Here is an 11701-nt window from a genome sequence, read left to right as displayed (position 1 = left end):
GGAGCAAGAGAACCCATCAAATAAGTCTAGGCTTAGCATCTTTCTTTTCCATAAGATATTTAATAGCAGCATGATCAGTGTGAATAGTAACTTTGGAATCAACAATATAAGGTCTAAACTTATCACAAGCAAACACAACTGCTACGAATTCTTTTTCAGTAGTAGCATAATTTCTCTGGGCAGAGTCTTACTAGCATACTGGATAACATTCAATTTCTTATCAACTCTTTGCCCTAGAACAACACCTACATCATAATCACTAGCATCACACATAATTTAAAAGGGTAAATTCCAATCAGGTGGCTGAACAATAGCTGCAGTGATCAAAGCTTTCTTAAGTATTTCAAATGCTTCTACACAATCATCATCAAAGACAAAAGGAATATCTTTTTGCAATAAATTAGTCAGAGGCCTAGAGATTTTAGAAAAGTCCTTAATGAACCTCCTATAAAAACTGACATGACCAAGGAAACTTCTTATACCTTTTATGTCCTTGGGACATGGCATCTTTTCAATAGCATCAACTTTAGCTTTATCAACTTCAATACCTCTCTCGGAAATCTTATGCCCCAAGACAATGCCTTCATTAACCATAAAGTGGCACTTTTCCCAATTCAAGACGAGACTAGTGTCTTCGCATCTCTGCAAAACCCGATCAAGGTTGCTCAAGCAATCATCAAAAGAGGATCCATAAACAGAGAAATCATCCATGAAAAACTCACAAATCTTTTCACAAAAGTCAGAGAATATAGCCATCATGCATCTTTGAAAGGTAGCAGGTGCATTACATAAACCAAAAGACATACGTCTATAAGCAAAAGTATCGAAAGGGAAGTAAAAGTAGTTTTTGATTGATCCTTTGCTGACACAGGTATTTGAGAGAAACGAGAATAACCATCCAGAAAGCAGAAATGTGTGTGTTTGGATAGTCTTTCTAGCATTTGATCAATAAAAGGTAAAGGGTAATGATCTTTCTTAGTAGCTTTATTTAATTTACAGAAATCAATTACCATCCTATAACCTGTAATAATTCTTTGCAGGATCAATTCATCTTTATCATTAGGAACGACAGTAATACCTCCCTTTTTAGGAACACAATGGACAGGGCTTACCCAATCACTATTAGCAACGGGATAAATTATACCTGCCTCAAGGAGCTTTAGTATCTCCTTTCTTACCACTTCTTTCATCTTAGGATTCAATGGTTGTTGAGGATCTCTAACTAGTTTGGCATCGTCCTCCAAATGAATTTTGTGTTGGCATAACGTGGGACTAATGCCCTTGAGATCGTCCAAAGTATATCCAATAGCAGCACGGTGCTTCTTCAGAGTTTTCAATAATCTTTCTTCTTCTTGCTCTGAAAGGTTAGCACTAATAATAACATGATATATTTTCTTTTCATCAAGATAAGCATACTTAAGATTATCAGGTAATGGTTTGAGTTCAAACACGGGATCACCCTTGGGTGGAGGGGGATCCCCTAGAATTTCAACGGGTAGGTTGTGTTTCAGAATAGGTTCCTGTTGAAGGAACACTTCATCTATTTCCCCTCTTTCATTCATAAATATATCATTTTCATGGTCTAGCAAATATTGTTCTAACGGATCAGTAGGAGGTACGGCAATAGAAGCAAGACCAATAATCTCATCCTTACTAGGTGATTCTCTATCAAGAGGTTGTCTATGAAACTTAGCAAAATTAAACTCATGAGACACATCCTCTAAGCCAATTGTAACAGTATCCTTTTCACAATCAATCCTAGCATTAACAGTATTCAAGAAGGGTCTACCAAAAATAATGGGACAAAAATCATCTTGTGGGGAACAAAGAACAAGAAAATCAGCAGGATATTTAACCTTCCCACACAAGACTTCAACATCTCTAACAATCCCAATTGGTGAAATAGTATCTCTATTGGCAAGCTAGATAGTAACATCAATACCTTCCAATTCAGGGGGTGCAATATCATGCATAATTTCTTTATATAAGTCATAGGGTATTGCACTAGCACTAGCACCCATATCACATAAGCCATGATAGCAATGATCTCCTATTTTAACAGAAATAATAGGCATGCCTACAACAGGTCTATGTATCTTAGTATCTGGTCTAACAATATTAGCAGTCTCACCACAGAAATAAATAACATGCCCATCTAAATCATCATCCAAGAGATCTTTAACCATAGAAATACTAGGTTCAACTTTGATTTGCTTAGGAGGTGTATAAGTCCTAGTATTACTCTTACGAACAACAGTCAAAGTTTTAGCATGATCCTTTATCCTAACAGGAAAAGGAGGTTTCTCAATATAAGTAGTAGGAACAATAGGATCACTATAAGTGACAGTCTTTTCTTCAACTGTAATAGGTGTAACTACTTTTACTTCAATGGGAGGATTATATTTAAACCACTTACCCTTAGGGAGATCAACGTGAGTAGAAAAAGATTCACAAAAAGCAGCTACTATCTCAGAGTCAAGTCCATACTTAGCGCTAAATCCACGAAAAACATCGGTTTCCATAAAAGATTTAACACAATCAAACTTAGGTGTCATACCTGACTCCTTACCATCGTCGGAACCCCAATCTACAGAGTTGCATTTAATTCTTTCCAATAAATCCCATTTGAATTCAATAGACTTCAGCATATAAGAACCAACACGAGAAGTATCGAGCATGTTGTGATCATTGGGAGAAAGCCGAGCATAATTTTTTTTAATAATCATTTCTCCGGAGAGCTCATGATTGGGGCATGAATATAACATTGAATTAAGCCTCCCCCAAGCTTGAGCGATGCTTTCTCCTTCGCGAGGCCAGAAATTATATATGTAATTACGATCACGATGAACAAGATGCATAGGATAGAACTTCTGGTGAAATTCCAACTTCAATCGTTTATAATTCCAAGATCCCGTATCATCACATAGCCTATACCATGTTAATGCATCCCCCTTCAAAGATAAAGGGAAGACCTTCCTTTTGACAACATCATCGGGAATACCTGTAAGCTTAAATAATCCACAAACTTCATCCACAAAGATAAGGTGTAAACCGGGATGCAATGTTCCATCTCCTGCGAAGGGATTAGCTAGCAGTTTCTCTATCATACCCGAAGGAATCTCAAAGTAAATATTTTCAGTAGGTTCAGTAGGTTGAGGAGCAACTCTTTGCTCTTTTGGTCGGGGTGAAGATACCCCGAACAAGCCCCTCAAAGGATTAGTTTCCATAGTAACAAGTGACTGAAAATTTCAGCACACTAAATAAATGTTTCCTTACAAAGTTCCACTCACCAAAAGCGCTACACTCCCCGGCAATGGCGCCAAAAAAGAGCCTTGATAACCCACAAGTATAGGGGATCTATCGTAGCCCTTTCGATAAGTAAGAGTGTCCAACCCAACGAGGAGCAGAAGGAAATGCAAGTGGTTTTCAGTAAGGTTTTCTCTGCAAGCACTGAAATTGTAGGTAACAGATAGTTTTGTGATAAGATAAATCGTAACGAGTAACAAGCAATGAAAGTAAATAAAGTGAAGCAAGGTGGCCCAATCCTTTTTGTAGCAAAGGACAAGCCTGGACAATTTCTTGTAATGAGAAAATAGCTCCCGAGGACACATGGGAATTAAAGTCAAGCTAGTTTTCATCACGCTCATATGATTCGCGTTCGGTACTTTGAAAATTTGATATGTGGGTGGACCGGTGCTTGGGTACTGCCCTTACTTGGACAAGCATCCCACTTATGATTAACCCCTATTGCAAGCATCTGCAACTACAAAAGAAGTATTAAGGTCAACCTAACCACAACATTAAACATATGGATCCAAATCAGCCCCTTACAAAGTAACGCATAAACTAGGGTTTAAGCTTCTGTCACTCTAGCAACCCATCATCTACTTATTACTTCCCAATGCCTTCCTCTAGGCCCAAATAATGGTGAAGTGTCATGTAGTCGACATTCACATAACACCACTAGAGGAAAGACAACATACATCTCATCAAAATATCGAACGAATACCAAATTCACATGACTACTAATAGCAAGACTTCACCCATGTCCTCAGGAACAAACATAACTACTCACAAAGCATATTCATGTTCATAATCAGAGGAGTAATAATATGCATTAAGGATCTGAACATATGATCTTCCACCAAGTAAACCAATTAGCATCAACTACAAGGAGTAATCAACATTACTAGCAACCCACAGGTACCAATTTGTGGTTTTGATACAAGATTGGATACAAGAGATGAACTAGGGTTTTGAGAGGAGATGGTGCCGGTGAAGATGTTGATGGAGATTGACCCCCTCCCGATGAGAGGTTAGTTGGTGATGACGATGGTGATGATTTCCCCCTCCTGGAGGGAAGTTTCCCCGGCAGAACAGCTCTGCCAGAGCTCTAGATTGGTTCCGCCAAGGTTCCGCCTCGTGGCGGTGGAGTTTTGTCTCGTAAGCTTGCCTTTGATTTTTCCAGGGTAAAAGCCTTCATATAGCAGAAGATGGGCATCGGAGGGCCACCAGGGGGCCCAGGAGAGAGGGGGCGCGCCCAGTAGGGGTGGGCACGCCCCCACCCTCCTAGCCAGGGTGTGGGCCCCCTTTGGTGTTTTCTTCGCTCAATAATTCTTATTAATTCCAAAACTGACTTCCATGGAGTTTCAGGATTTTTGGAGCTGTGTAGAATAGGTTTCCAATATTTGCTCCTTTTCTAGCCAGAATTCCAGCTGTCGACATTCCCCCTCTTCATGGTAAACCTTGTAAAATAAGAGAGAATAGCCATAAGTATTGAGATATAATGTGTAATAACAACCCATAATGCAATAAATATTGATATAAAAGCATGATGCAAAATGGACGTATCAGGCGCCTCGGCGGAGCGGGTGAAATCCTCCCCCTCGTTGTCGGTAGGGTGGGGCCTAGATGGAGCCAGCGATGTCCTCTCCCTCATTATCGGCGGCGGGGGCGGGGGGGCTCGGTGGAGTAGGGCCTCACTGTAGCCGGTGAAGTCCTCCACCTTGATGCAGGTGGGGCGGGGCCTCGGCGAAGCTGGCATTGTCCTACGCCTCGTCGTCGGTCTCACCAAACAGCGCCTCGCCCGCTTCACCCCCTCTTTGTTGGCGGCCACAACCTCCGCAACCCGCATGCGGTACCGCCAGCATGCGAGGCGGCTCTCATGGGTGGAGTGGTACGACTCGAGCAGCACCTCCTGCTCCGCCCGCTCCGCGACGATCTGCTCCTCCGCCCCGCAGTTGCTCCTGGAGGACATGGTGGTTGTAGGTGGCATCGGCCTACACCTCCTGGAACTACTCCTTATGCTTCTGCCTCACCATGTCCAATTATTGGGCACGGGCCTCGCCGATGGTCATGGTGCAATGTACCGGTGAGGAGGCACGAAGGAGGGGGTTGGCGCCGGATCGTCGACGACCATGTTCTCCATTGGGACATCGTCGTCCTCCCGCTGCCAGCCGGCCAGCCAGTCGGCAGCAATGGCTTCCATCTCCTTCTTTTGGTCCATCGTTCGCCTATCTCAAAGAGTGCTGGAGCGCGAGGATCCATGGTGGGAGTGGTGTGGAGAGGAGAAAGGAAACGGAGGCGGATGACTATGGCTATGGTCGGTGCAGCAGTTTGTATAGCAACCGCGTATCACTAATGTGGGTGGCAGACAGACATATGGCAGTTGTATCGTTTCAACACGGAAAAGCGGTCCAGTCCAGCAGCCAGACATGCTGGCTCGCCAGCGAGCTCGCCGAGTTCAGCGACGAAACCAGACGATGGACGTGGCTTCTGACCAGTAGTCAGCGCCATCGCCCAAGAAGGTTCATGCCGTGTTCACCATAGAGCAGGTGTGGCCACATTTTGATGACTAATGGCCAAAGAGCTACCAGCGTAGGAGGACCTGTGCGACATCCTCCGTCTCCTCAACGAGCATTGACTCACGAAGGGACGAATCACCGGTGAACAAGAAAATGACAATGCCATCACGGACATGTGTCCCTATGATCCTGCTTCCTAAATGAGCAGCAGGCGCTGTATCAGACCATCCATAAGGCCCGCGAGGCCCTCTCTGTCGTCCTTCGAGTTGTTGCGCTCGCTGTGGTGCCGCTATCTTACATTGTCAACATGGACAACGAACATGAGGAATCAGGAGATGACTATATGTGGAGAGGATGACAGTAGGGACCCACGAGGGCCATAGTCGTACGTACGCAAGTGGCTCCTTATTACAACTATAAAAAAATTGATTCCTCCTGGTTTCCTGACATCATGGTCCCACACCATCGTGAACCTATATATAGTCAATAAACAAGAGAATTGCACAAGGAGCGGCCGACAGCTGGGACCCAGCAGCTTGAGCACTATTTGTTTTTTGAGGTGTGAGCAGAGTTTTTTTAGCGATGTTTTTGTTGTAATTCAGAGGAGCAGGGTATCAACTGGGCGGGTTGTGGCCCATCTAGCCCAGACTATTATTTTATGTAGACCAAATATCCAACCCAGATATTAATTTTTCAATTTGAAAATGGCTAGCCCAGCTATACTTTTTTTGAGGAATACCCAACCCAGGTCAACTTGTTATCTCCGCCCCGTTGGGCTGCAAATCTTTCCTAGGAGAGATGCATTAGGCATAATAAGAAAATGGGATTTAAGAAATAATAAATGGGATGTAATTATAAAAACTGGGCTGCAAATATAAAACAACACACCAAACAGGTAATTAGTTTCAAAATATTATTTTTGGATTTCGAAAATTTTAATTTCGTTACTTGTTGCATGCGCAATATTCCGTTGGATTTTTACCTAATACAAATTTATTTTGAAGTTATATTTAATCTGACTCGAAATTTCGATATAAAACTATTTAGGGTCCCATCAAAATGTGGGATTTTTTTGTTGAATTCTGTTTTGAGTAGTTGTTTGAAATTATTAGTCATTGTCCTGGCTAGAAAATGGACTGTAATTTTATCAAATTGTAAATGGGATGTAGTATATTCCATTAGAATTCAAAAAATGGGCTGTAAATTATTGCAAATCGCAAATGGGCTATATGTTATTTGCCACATATGTGATGCTCACTTGTGGGCCTACTAAGTTGACGCGTACGCAAGGTTTTGTCAACTTATAGTCAACACACGATTCTAGTAGTAGTGGCCGTTAGATGTCCATCCAGTGGCTGTAGTGCTTCTTCAATCTCGGGTATTCAAGCTTCAGCCGCGCAAACCACTACAGGTGGTACCGCTTGCTACCGCTTCTCGTGGCTAGCTGTGCTGCCGCGCATGCCTCACTGGCCCACCCTATTTCCATCGCCGTTCAGGCCATTCCTCTATTCACCAACACCTCCTGTTATTCTCCGGTGATGACAACCTCACACCGCACCCAAACCAGTGAACCCTCATACTCCTTTCCGTGTGGGCATCCACTGTTGTGTCTTCACCGGCTCCGGGTCATTCCCTTCCTAGGCCTCACCATCGTCCACCGTGTTGGTTCTCTTGGCAAGGCGTGGTCAACTTTGTCAACAAACGACATCCATCTGAAGAGGCATGTACATGGAGTGGCTGACAGTAGGGACCCACATGGCCCATGGCCGCACACAAGCAAGTGCCTCCTTATTATGGAAAAACAAAAGATTTCTCCCCCTGACAGGTTTGACCCACAAGCTACATCTTCACACGCAAGGAAGTGCTTCATTTATTACGGGGAAAAAAGTTACCTCTCCCTACCAGCTTGGACCCACCAGCTTTATTATGATCCATTTCACGAAAATATAGATTGTACCAAAGATGCTAACTTGTTTTCTTTTTATTCTAACTCAAAAACAAAGAAATTTAAAAACTAGAAAACATCTTTGCACACAAGGAAGTGCCACCTTATTACGAGCAAACAAATGACCCCCCTGCTAGCAGGGACCCACCAGATTTGGAGGCTGACTTGTGAGCCGACTAAGTTACGTGCTTTGTCAACTTAGTCAAAATGATTCTAGCTGCAATGACCGTTGGATGTTAAATCAACGGCTATGATGCATCCTCAACCTCTGGTCTTCTTGCTCCGGCCGCCCAAACCAGTGCCAGCCGTACCGCCTGCTCCTGCCTTTGGTGGCAGGTGATACGTCTCCAACGTATCTATAATTATGAAGTATTCATGCTATTATATTATCCATCGCAGACGTTTTATATGTATTTATATGCTATTTTATATGATTTTTGTGACTAACCTATTAACCTAGAGCCCAGTGCCAGTTTCAATATTTTCCTTGTTTTTGAGTTTTACAGAAAAGGAACACCAAACGGAGTCCAATTGACGTGCCAATTTTTGATGATTTTTTATGGACCGAAAGAAGACCCTGGAGTAAAAGAGTTGGGCCAGAAGAGTCCCGGGCTGTCCACGAGGGTGGGGGGCGCGCCCACCCCCCTTGGGTGTGGGCCCCTATCTCGTGGACGATTCGGAGACCCCCCTGACGAGACGTGAGACCGACGCCAAAAATTCCTACAAATACAGAAACCTCCAGAAAATAAGCTAGATCGGAAGTTCCGCCGCCGCAAGCCTCTGTAGCCACGAGAAATCAATCTAGGCCCTCTCTGGCACCCTGCCGAACGGGGCCATCATCACCGGAGGCCATGGGGAAGGATCTCGGAGGGGCCATCATCGCCATGAAGGCCAAGGACCAGAGGAGGAACCTCTCCCCATCGAGGGGGAAGGCCATGGAGGAGGAGGCACAAGGGGGAGGACCTCTCCTCCTCTCTCTCGGTGGCGCCGGAGTGCCATCGGGAGGGGAATCATCGACGCGGTGATCTTCTTCATCAACATCACCATCCTCATCTCGTTTACGCGGTCCACTCTCCCAGCTATAATCCCTACTTGAACATGGTGCTTTATGCCACATATTATGATCCAATGATGTGTTGCCATCCTATGATGTTTTGAGTAGATATCTTTTGTCTTTGGGTTGATTGATGATCTAGATTGGTACAAGTTGTATGTTTTATTTTGGTGTTGTCCTATTGTGCCCTCCGTGTCGCCAAGCGTGAGGGATTCCCATTGTAGGGTGTTGCAATACGTTCATCATTCGCGTATAGTGGGTTGCTTGAGTGACAGAAGCATAAACCCGAGTAAGGGGGTTGTGGCGTATGGCATAAAGGGGACTTGATGCTTTAATGATATGGTTATGTTTTATCTTAATGATCTTTAGTAGTTGCGGATGCTTGCTAGAGTTCCAATCATAAGTGTGTATGATCCAAGAAGAGAAAGTATGTTAGCTAATGCCTCTCCCTCATATGAAATTGCAATGACGACTATCGGTCTTGTTAACAATTGCCTAGGATAATTCCGCACACCGATCCATCATTATTCCACACTTGCTATTTATAATATTTAGTAATATATTCTAACTTTATGATAACATCACCTACTTTTATATTTTATCTCTCTGATATCATGCAAAGTTATCCTCTTCATACCCACAACGTAGTTTTATTTCTCGTATCTAGTTGGAAGCAAACATTCGGTGTACGTAGAGTCGTATCAGTGGCAGATAGGACTTGAGAGAATATTGATCTTACCTTTAGCTCCTTGTGGGTTCGACACTCTGTACTTATCACTTCCACCTTTGTAAATTTCTACGATGATTCCCTGCACTTTGGGAGTATCAAGCTCTTTTCTGGCGCCGTTGCCGGGGAGCAATAGCGTGGGGTTGATATTATTGTGTGTGCTTGTTTGCTTTCTTTACTAAGTAGATTTTGTTTTTCCTTTTTGTTTCTGTTTAGTTGTGAGTGAAACATACAATTTTTTTAAAAAGAATGAAAATACAAAAAAATTACTTGCCTCTCATGCCGAAAAAGTTTTTCAATAAGAGAAGTGATTGGAAGGTTATGCATTGAAGAAGTGCGGGTCGACCTTGAGCACTTGTGTTCATGCTCATGGAAACAATGTAAAAAAATTCATGGAAGCTTCTCTGAAAATAATTATCCCTTTATGTTTATCCATTGTATTATAAAAATAATGTGCCAAGCTTTGGTTTTAGGATGATTAGATCGCTTGTTTGCTATGTCCAGTACAAAAACAAAAACTTTGGCTGTAGCGCGTGATTTTACATTTTTTTACTGGAAAGTCAAATGGGTCTGAAACTTTTGCACATTACTTATGTAAAAAAAATTAAATTGTCATTTTTTTTAGAATTTTTTGGAGTTACAGAAGTTTACTAAACTTCCAGATTACTATAGACTGTCATGTTTTTGACAGATTCTGTTTTTCGCGTGTTGTTTGCTTATTTTGATGAATCTATGGCTAGTATCGGGGGGTATGAACCATAGAGAAGTTGGAATACAGTAGGTTTAACACCAATATAAATAAAGAATGAGTTCATTACAGTACCTTAAAGTGGTAGTTTTGTTTATTACACTAACGGATCTCACAAAGTTTTTGTTAAAGTTTTGTGTGGATGAAGTGTTTGAAGATCGAGGAGCTACCAATATGAGAAGAATAAAGAGAGGCAAGAGTTCAAGCTTGGAGATGCCCAAGGAACCCCAAGTAAATATTTCAAAGGATACTCACACATCTAAGCTTTGGGATGCCCCGGTTGGCATCTCATCTTTCTTCTTTAACAAATATCAGTATACCTTGATTTTTGTTTTGTTCACATGATTTGTGTCCTTTGTGTTTTTGTTTTTTCCTTTAAGAACCATGCTAGTATGAGTTATCCCTTCATTTATTTATATAATAATTCATGTGCTTCACTTATATCTTTTAAGTATGATCTTATAGAATTGATCTTTGTGCTTCACTTAAATCTTCTGAGTATGGTTTTATAGAATGCTTCGTGTGCTTCACTTACATATTTTGAGCTTGGATATTAGTTAGTCTATATTAATTGTAGAGTGCTCCATGAACTTCACTTATATCTTTTGGAGTATGAATAATACTATCATCTAAAGTGGGTTTGGAAGAGTGTCAACTTTAGGAATTAGTGATCCCACTATTATGAATGAGAAGAAATTTGCTTATGTGGAGAGTAGTAAAATTTCTATGCTTGTAGATCATGAAAAGAATGCTTTATGTGATGGTTATATTGTTGAATTCATTCATGATGCCACTGAAAATTATTATGAGGGAGTTATTTATGCTTGTAGGAGTTGCAATAATACCAAGTTTCCTCTCTATGTGCTTAAAGTTTTGAAGTTATACTTCTTTTGCCTTCCTATGCTAGTTGATTCTTGTTCCTATAAATTATGTGCTCACAAAATCCCAAGGCATATGAAGTGGGTTAGATTTAAATGTGCTAGTCATATTATTCATGATGCTCTCTCTATGTTTCAGTTCTTTTCTTTTACGTGAGCATCATTGAAATCGTCATGCCTAGCTAAAAGGCATTAAAGAAAAGCGCTTGTTGGGAGACAACCCAATATCTACCCTTTCTGTCTTCGTGTGTTTACATGATTAAGCTACTGTAGTAATCATGTTTTATAGATTTTGTTTCAATAAATTACCAAGTAAGACCTTCGGGAAGACTTGGATGAAAGTTAATGTGATCCTGCTGTAAAAAACAGAAACTTTGCGCTTACGGTATTAGCTGCCATTTTTTTTACAAAAGAGTGCTTTTGAGTTGATTATTTTTGAAAAATATTAATAGACAAATTCCTCACGTCCACCAATTTATTTCATAATTTTTGGAGTAGCAGAAGTATGGTTGTTGTTCAGATCATTACAGACTGTTCTGTTTCTG

The sequence above is a fragment of the Triticum aestivum genome, chromosome 6B, assembly GCF_018294505.1.
Source record: "Triticum aestivum cultivar Chinese Spring chromosome 6B, IWGSC CS RefSeq v2.1, whole genome shotgun sequence".
NCBI lineage: Eukaryota > Viridiplantae > Streptophyta > Magnoliopsida > Poales > Poaceae > Triticum > Triticum aestivum.
This window is presented reverse-complemented; position numbering follows the sequence as displayed.